Source organism: Oratosquilla oratoria, chromosome 15 (genome assembly GCF_046742065.1).
Source record: "Oratosquilla oratoria isolate Oo_2021 chromosome 15, ASM4674206v1, whole genome shotgun sequence".
Classification (NCBI taxonomy): domain Eukaryota; kingdom Metazoa; phylum Arthropoda; class Malacostraca; order Stomatopoda; family Squillidae; genus Oratosquilla; species Oratosquilla oratoria.
In genome coordinates, this window is record NC_134791.1 from 58,987,075 (window position 1) to 58,995,410 (window position 8,336).

The following is an 8,336-nucleotide window of genomic DNA, read 5'->3' on the forward strand; positions in this document are numbered from 1 at the left end:
TGGAAATTCGTTAACAAAAGTGGATAGTGAAAAAGATCTCGGCGTAATTATCAGTAACGACCTCAAATCATCCAAGCAATGCATTTCAGCCTCTGAGAAAGCAAATAAGATTCTGGGAATGATTGCGCGATCTTTGGATTTCAAAAGTCCATCACTCATTAACAAGCTATATAAATCGTTAGTTCGTCCACATTTGGAATATGCTGTTTCCGTATGGTCACCGAATCTCATTAAAGACATTGACAGACTGGAAAAAGTACAACGGCGAGCCACAAAACTGATTCCAAATATAAAAAATAAATCATACGAAAATCGACTAAAGCACATGAATCTGTTTTCCTTAAAAAAGCGTAGACTCAGAGGTGACTTGATACAGGTCTTTAAGATTTTAAAGGGAATTGACAACATCAAAAGTGACCAAATTTTCACATTGAATGAGAATCAGACAAGAAACAATGGTCTCAAACTGTCCGGAAATAGATTCAATTTGGAAGTAGGTAGAAACAACTTTGCCAACCGTGTAGTTAATGAATGGAATAAACTTCCTGCACAGATAGTCCAATGTAGTTCAGTTCGAAGCTTTAAGAATCATTTAGATAAACACCTAAGTAAGATGCTGTAATGATTATAATTTATCTTATATTATTTGTTTTTGTTTTGTTATCATTTGTCTGTCTGATTTTCATTTATCATTAGTTATATGTCAATTTATTATTTACTATTTACCTGTTTGTTTATTATCTTAACTATACCTATGCATTTATTTATGTATTTTATTTGTTATTGACATTATTATAATTTTTATATATTATTTTATTATTAATATGATTTTTTTTTTTTTTTTTTGCATCCGACCTAGATATGGATCAAAAGGTCTCCTGTCGGCATGCTCCGCCTTTGTAATCCTTTGTAAACTGGTTTACAGAATGGCTAATGAATGGCATAGTCTTTAGTAACCATGTAGTGAACGGTGAAACAATTGGTTGCTTTAAGAGAAAGTTAGCTAACATTATGAACAGGGTTGATAAGTGGTAATGGACAGGGAAATACATAGTTCAGACCATGTGGGCTCTTGCAGTTGCCCCAATCTTATGTTCTCATGTTAGTACGTAGTGTTAAATACGGTTTTCTCTTTCAACCAATTTTTTTAACATGTACGTCGTCTACGCAGCAAAAGCAATGCTATGTAGACGACGTCCTAGTCATTGCTCCGGAGAAAACCAATTTCAATATTAAACTCAATAGGCTGAACATGGTAGACCGGGATATTCGGTTTACAGTGGAACACGAGGTGGACCAAAAGTTACCTTTCTTAAGCGGCCCATACACGATCAATTACATTGCGCAATTTCATTGTCAATACTCTGAATTGACAATTAAATTGACCGTGCACAGTCAATTTAAATGTCAATTCAGAGTATTGACAATGAAATTGCGCAAAATGATTGATCGTGTATAGGCCGCTTTAGATGTAATGATTTAGAGAAAGGACAATGGTACGGTAAGTTTCTCGGTCCACAGGAAAGCAACAAATAAAAATGGCCTCATTCACTACTTTTCGACACACAATGAAAGGATTAAGAGAAGAGTAATAATTGGATTTTTTCTCAGAGCGTTCCGGGTATGTAGTGAGGAACATATCGACAGAGAGGTCAACTACATTTTCAAAGTGTTCTCAGGACTTAAATATCAAAAGGGTTACTCCATAGTTTAAAGAAAATACCGCTAAAAACAACGAAAAAGAAAAAGGATGACGTAAAGGAGACTAAGAAAGGTGGCTTTATTGTGGTTCCTAACTCCAAGTACACAGAAGAGTTGGGACATTCATAAATATATATATATATATATATATATATATATATATATATATATATATATACATATATACATATATATATATACACACACACACACACACAGATATATATATATATATATATATATATATATGTATATACATACATATATAAATACATACGGTATATATATATATATATATATATATATATATATATACATACATATACCAAGGCTTTTTCCCCCTTACAAGGGAGGTAGCCAAAAAGGGAAAGGCATTAAATCATTTCCACCCATTCCATCCCTGAATACACTCCACACCCCTCCACCCTCCCTCTTATCTGAGCAACTCCTGGATGACGGGTCATCCCTGCACCTTGTCCACTGCCCTGGGTCAGAAGCAGTGTCGCAAGACACAGCACATCCACAGCAAGGCCGCTTCATTAAATCGGCGACCCCCCCTCTCCGTCCCCCCATTGCATAAAAGGAGAGGACGGGGAGAAATCCCTTCGGGCTGCGTCAAATTTGTTCACACATACTACCTCACCCCCCATCCACCCGCCCATTCCATCTCATGCAATCACAACATCATCCATATACAACCATTCTCCATTTACCCCTATCTTCTGTCCTCTCCCGTCCTTCCTCAACAAACATTTTCCTCTTCCCCAAAGCCCCCTTCACCCATCCATCCACCTCATCCTATGACGTCCCCTCATATTCACTCCCTCCACATCTGCCTTCCATACCTCCTTTACTAGTCTTTCTTCACTCATTATTTCCATGTGTCCAAACTATCCTAATATTCTATCATCAACCCTATCTCCCAGCTCCTTTTCCACCCCTGTTCTCCTCCTCACCTCCTCATTTCTCACTCTATCTAGCCTAGTAACCCCCATCATACTTCTCAGACACCTCATCTCAAACACATTCAAACTCCTTCTCTCTTCTTCTCTTATGTGCCATGTTTCTGCCCCATACAGTGCTGTTGGAACAATCACTCCTTCATACAGTCTCCTCTTAGCATCCATTCCCAAATGTCTATTCCTCATTACACTCTTTAATCCACCAAAGTATTTAGTCGCTTCTCTCAATCTACATTCTACCTCCACCTTCACTCCACCTTTTCCTGCCACATTTGCACCCAAGTATCTAAAACTATCCACTTCCTCCAGTCGCTCTCCCTTAATGCTCACTTCCAGTCTACTGCCACTTTCACCCCTCGTACATCTCATCACCTTACTTTTACCCACATTTATCTTCAGCTTTCGTCTATCACATACTCTCCCAAACTCTGCCACCAGCTTCCTCAATCCCTCCTCCGATCCTGCCACAAGCGCAGTGTTGTCGGCAAACAACAGCTGGCTCACCTACCACTTTTCTCCATTTTCTTTAACCATCTCCAATCCCTTGCCCACTACCCTTGCATTTACCTCTCGCACCACCCCGTCCATGTATAAGTTGAACAGCCAGGGCGACATAACGCATCCTTGACGAGGTCCCACCTTTACCTCAAACCACTCACTCTCTCCATTTCCAATCCTGACACAAGCTCTACTACTCTCATAAAAAACTCTTGACAGCTCTCAAAAGCTTTCCTCTTATCCCGTATATCTGCATAACCTCCCACAGTGCCTTTCTGTCTACCCTATCATAAGCTTTTTCCAGATCCATAAAAGCCCATAAAACATCCTTCCCCTTTTCTATAGCTTTCTCACATATCTGTCTTACCACAAAGATCTGATCTACACAACCTCTACCTGTCCTAAATCCACACTGTTCCTCACCAATTACTCCTTCTGTTCCTCTCCTAATCCTCTCAATCAAGATTCTCCCATAAGCCTTCCCAACTATATATATATATATATATATATATATATATATATATATATATATATATATATATATATAAACAAATATATATATATATATATATATAAATATGTGTGTGTGTGTGTGTGTGTGTGTGTGTATCAATCTGAGTCTATTGTGTCCATCCTCAGTGCCAATATGAAATAGCACATAGTTTTCATGTAGTGTCTTCTCATTTTCAGCCAAACTAATTTCATTCTAATGTTCCTTTTGCATTAAGGCAAATAAGTTTGTCTTTATCTCGGAAAGTTTCGTTAGAGAGGATAGTTTTCCGTCTCTTAAACCATTTTCGTTCCTGGATCGATGCCATAAGATGTACTGTAAGGGTTTTTTTCATACTATGAGGTTTCTTTCCTAGGCTAAGTCCGGTGTAGGCCCGAACACAGCAGTCGACTAATAGTTTGTATATCCTTCTCCACACTGTGCGGGTCCATGTGTTCGACCGGTCCGACCCCGGATGCAGTTGCGGCTCCCCACTAGACTTGTCCGGTCCCACACCAGTCCACTGTGGTAGTGGGCTTTATATTTCAATAGAAGTCTTCACCCTATGTGGTTAGTAACCACACAGACATGGTGTGACAAATACATCTAGAGCAGTCCCAGAATATTTCGGTCTGATAATGGAGCACGATACGGACATTAAACATCTAATATTGCTGGTAGAAGTGAGGCCTGTTTTGTGGGATAAAACTCTGGAGGAGTAACTGAATAACTTGCGTCATCTATCCTATATGTTAAATTACTATTTAGAGAGAACCCGGGAGTTGATATCAAATTTCGTTGGTTGAACAAAGTCACCAGAACTTTAAACTTTGATCAAAGGATGGCCGAAGTCAAGATGTCAGTGATTACCTTTGAATATGTATACATATGAAGGCACCATCAAAATATCATAAATGAGGTAAAGGATTGTACGATTTTATCACTGACTTTAGATAACCAGGATTCAGTAGAAAGGCCTCATAAATTTCCCACATATCTCCTCACTCTATATCCTTTTGACGTTAGCCCATCGTTAGCTGACCCGAGTGCATACTGTACGTCGCTTCCTAAAGAATGAGGTACCTATCAACAGAACTATTATCACTTGGAACCTTCCAGGCTAGCCCTGATCCACCTTCGTCGATTTCTCCTCCCTCCCTTGTCTACCCTCATTTGAACTACGTAAAATATCTGATGAAAAACCATAGTGCATTGAATGCTGGGGAATCGGTCATATTTCTTGATACTGTAATGCCCATGAAAAATGTGCCTGGTATGCAGCTGAACATGACTCCCGCACATACTCACATCATACCCTTACACTACCTACAGTGGCTGGCTCTGCTACGGCATCATCGTCAGACTCATCACGCTCGCCTACATCAGTCACATCACTGTGGAAATGCCCACGGTGTCACATGCCTAGGGTGAATGTATGACACGGCTGTACCAAACGATCAAGCCTCTAAGCAAGTGCATGCATACCCACCGCCTCTGCCGTTACCACCACCTGATATTGCTGTTTACCCACAGGTTTCTTTTTTTCATGATGTTGTGGAACCTCTCAAATCTCGGTGTGTCTACATTACGTTACGTCTTACGGTTATTGAGAATCGAATGGATAGTAGTGAAACTTATTTTGATAATGTTGCGACCTCCTTTGACAACGTATCTACCAGTGTATCTATTAATGATATCACATTCCAGTCTACCGTAGAAGCACAACAGGTTATGTACGCGTCAATCACGGCGCTCACTGAGAGGCTTGACTTTCTTGCTATTCAACTAGAGAAAATTAATACCCCTTCAGTGGACACCTCCTCCCATGGATTGACAAGAAGTAAAACCCAATCCTCTCCCACTACTTTGTTTGGCTATCGTAAGAATAGGAATACTGTTCGATAATTACACGCAACTACATATCCTCCCCAGTGAAGGTTGGTGCACTTACGTTGTCATCACTTGAATGTTATTTTTTCCAGAGGAAGCTGTTATTAGACGCTCCGCAGGCAGGAATACGACCCCTTCCCTAACATTACCTACACCCCCTCATTTCAATGGGTCCTAATAGTAATTTTCTATGACATGATATTTCTAACAGACAACTAGATTTGAATTTCGCAGTCTATGATTTTCACTTGATATGTGATTGCTATAGTAAAAGTACAAAATACAATGGTTATTACCTTCCATAGCCTAGCCCCTACAAGTCTAGCCTCCCTAAGCGTAAATCCCCTAAACCTAACCCCACTAAGCCTAGCCTCCTCAAGCCTAGCCCCCCAAGCCGAGCCTCCTAGCTTAACCTCCCGTCCTTGTTTTCTTGCGTAGCCCCCTACTCTAGCCTAATCTTCCAGACTAGCTTCCCACACTCTCAGCCTTGTCCTCTTAACCTTGCCCTCCCAGCCTAATCCACCAGCCTAGCCCCTCACCCTAGCCCCTTCACCCTAGCCCCCTCAGCCTAGTACCCTCATCCTAACTCCTAGCCTAGCCAACCAGCCTAACTCCCCAGACTAATTCCTCAGCCCAGCCCCCAAAGCCTAGACCCCCCCAGCTTGGTATTCCAGCCTAGCCTTCCTACCAAACCCTCCAGCCTAACGCTCAAGAAAAGATCACTAAATTAGCCCCCAAACTAGCCCTCTTAGCCTAGCCCACCAGCCTAACCCCTGCAGCCTAGCTCACATAGCCTATCCCCCTATCCTGGTCCGACAACCTATCCCCCCAGCCTAGTCCGCTGGTCCAATCCGCTAACCTATATCCTCAAGCTTAACCCCACAAAACTAGCCCCACAGCCTATCCCCCCAGCCAAACCTTCAGCCTAGCCCACCAGCCTAACTTCCCCAAGTTTAACCCCATCCCAAGTTAAACCCCGCAAGGCCAACCCCCTAAGCCTATCCCTCCAAGTGTAGTACCACCAAGCCTAACATCACAGGTCTATCCCCACCATGCCCAGCCCCCCAAGCCTAACTCCCAAGCTAAGCCCCTCCCTACGTCAAACTACCAAACTTGGTTCCCCTAAACCTGCCTTGAATGCCACACAGTGGCTGACATAATCCCCCATAGACTACCTGTTTTAGATGTATGTAAATATTTTCTTGCTGATGACCACTTAGATGCACTCCTGCGTCACCCGCATTTTGGTGGGTCCCGATTATAGTTGTTTGTAACTTTATTTTTTGTACATTAAGGTCATTATAAAAGTGTTGAATGATATTAACTATACCTTAGCACAACCAAGTCATCCAGCCTAGACCCCCCAGCCTAGTCTTCCAGCCCATCCCTCCAGTCTAGCCCCCAAACCTAACCTCCAAGCCCCAAGACTAGCCTCCCCAAACCAAGCTCCTCCCCAAGTCTAGCTCCCATTAAGCTCAGCCTCCCAAACCTAGCCCTCCAAGCCTAGTCCCCAAGCATTCCCCCCAAGACTACCTCCAGCCAAACCCTCCATCCTAGACCCCCCAAAAAACTATTACTCCCAAAAACTTACCCCCCAAGCCTAGCCCTCTCATCAAACAAAGCCCCCAAAAGTCTAGCACCCCAAAAAACCCAGCCACCAAGCCCAGCCCTCCCCCAATTCTAGCCACCCAAGCCCAACCCCATAAGCCTATCCCCCAAGCCTAACCCCCAAAAACTAGTCCCCCAAACCTAGCCCCCAAAACCTAGCCCCTTCCAAGCCGAGCCTATTCCTCCACCCTAGCTCCTTTGCATAGCCCCCAGCCTAGCATCATCACCTTAATCCTTCAACTTAGTCATCCGTCCTAGACCTCCAGACTAGTCTCCCCTCCTAGTTCAATTACCCTAGGCCCCCAACCTAGCACGATCATCCTAGTTCCCTAACCTAGTCCCCTAAACTAAACAACCAAACTGGCTCTTCACCCTAGTTCCCCACCCGACTGATATTAGGCTTCAGACTAGTGTGACAGGTGAATAAGACAAGAGGAGTACCATAATACTTATCCTGTACACAGCGTGATTTGCCAATGTAATCTTCATCATTACTGTCTTAAATACCACACAATAGCTGACTTAGTCTCCCATAGACTATCTGTCTCAGATGTATGTAAACATTTACTTGCTGATGACCATTAAGATGCACTTCTACGTCACCCGCAATTTGTTGTGTGCTGATTGTATTTGTACATGACATAATATTTCTGATAGACAGCTAAACTTAAATTTTACCGACTGTAACTTACACTTGATGTTATTGCTATATTAACAATACAATATATCATTGTAAACGCCTTTTCTTTTGCTGTATTGTTGTCTATAACTGCATGGCGTTGCTTGTAAACTCATATCTAGTATGTTAAAGTAATTTCAGCTAAACATTATTAATTATATCTTATCTCTCATGTGCTATCATTCACTGTATAACATGTACATAACTGTTAATTATATTTCCTTTAAGTTCGATTGCCATACGAGACTGGAAATCGCTCTAGAAATTCGTACTTGTCTAAGATATTCCAGCTCAGTCAAACAGCGTGTCCTGCGAGTCACGAATATCATGTACAAAGCTACCTCTTCATGTGCCAAGACTGCCTCTCACTGAGTATATGTATATATATATATATATATATATATATATATATATATATATATATGTATATATATATATATTTGCATACATACACACACACACACACACACACACACACACACACACATATATATATATACATGTATAT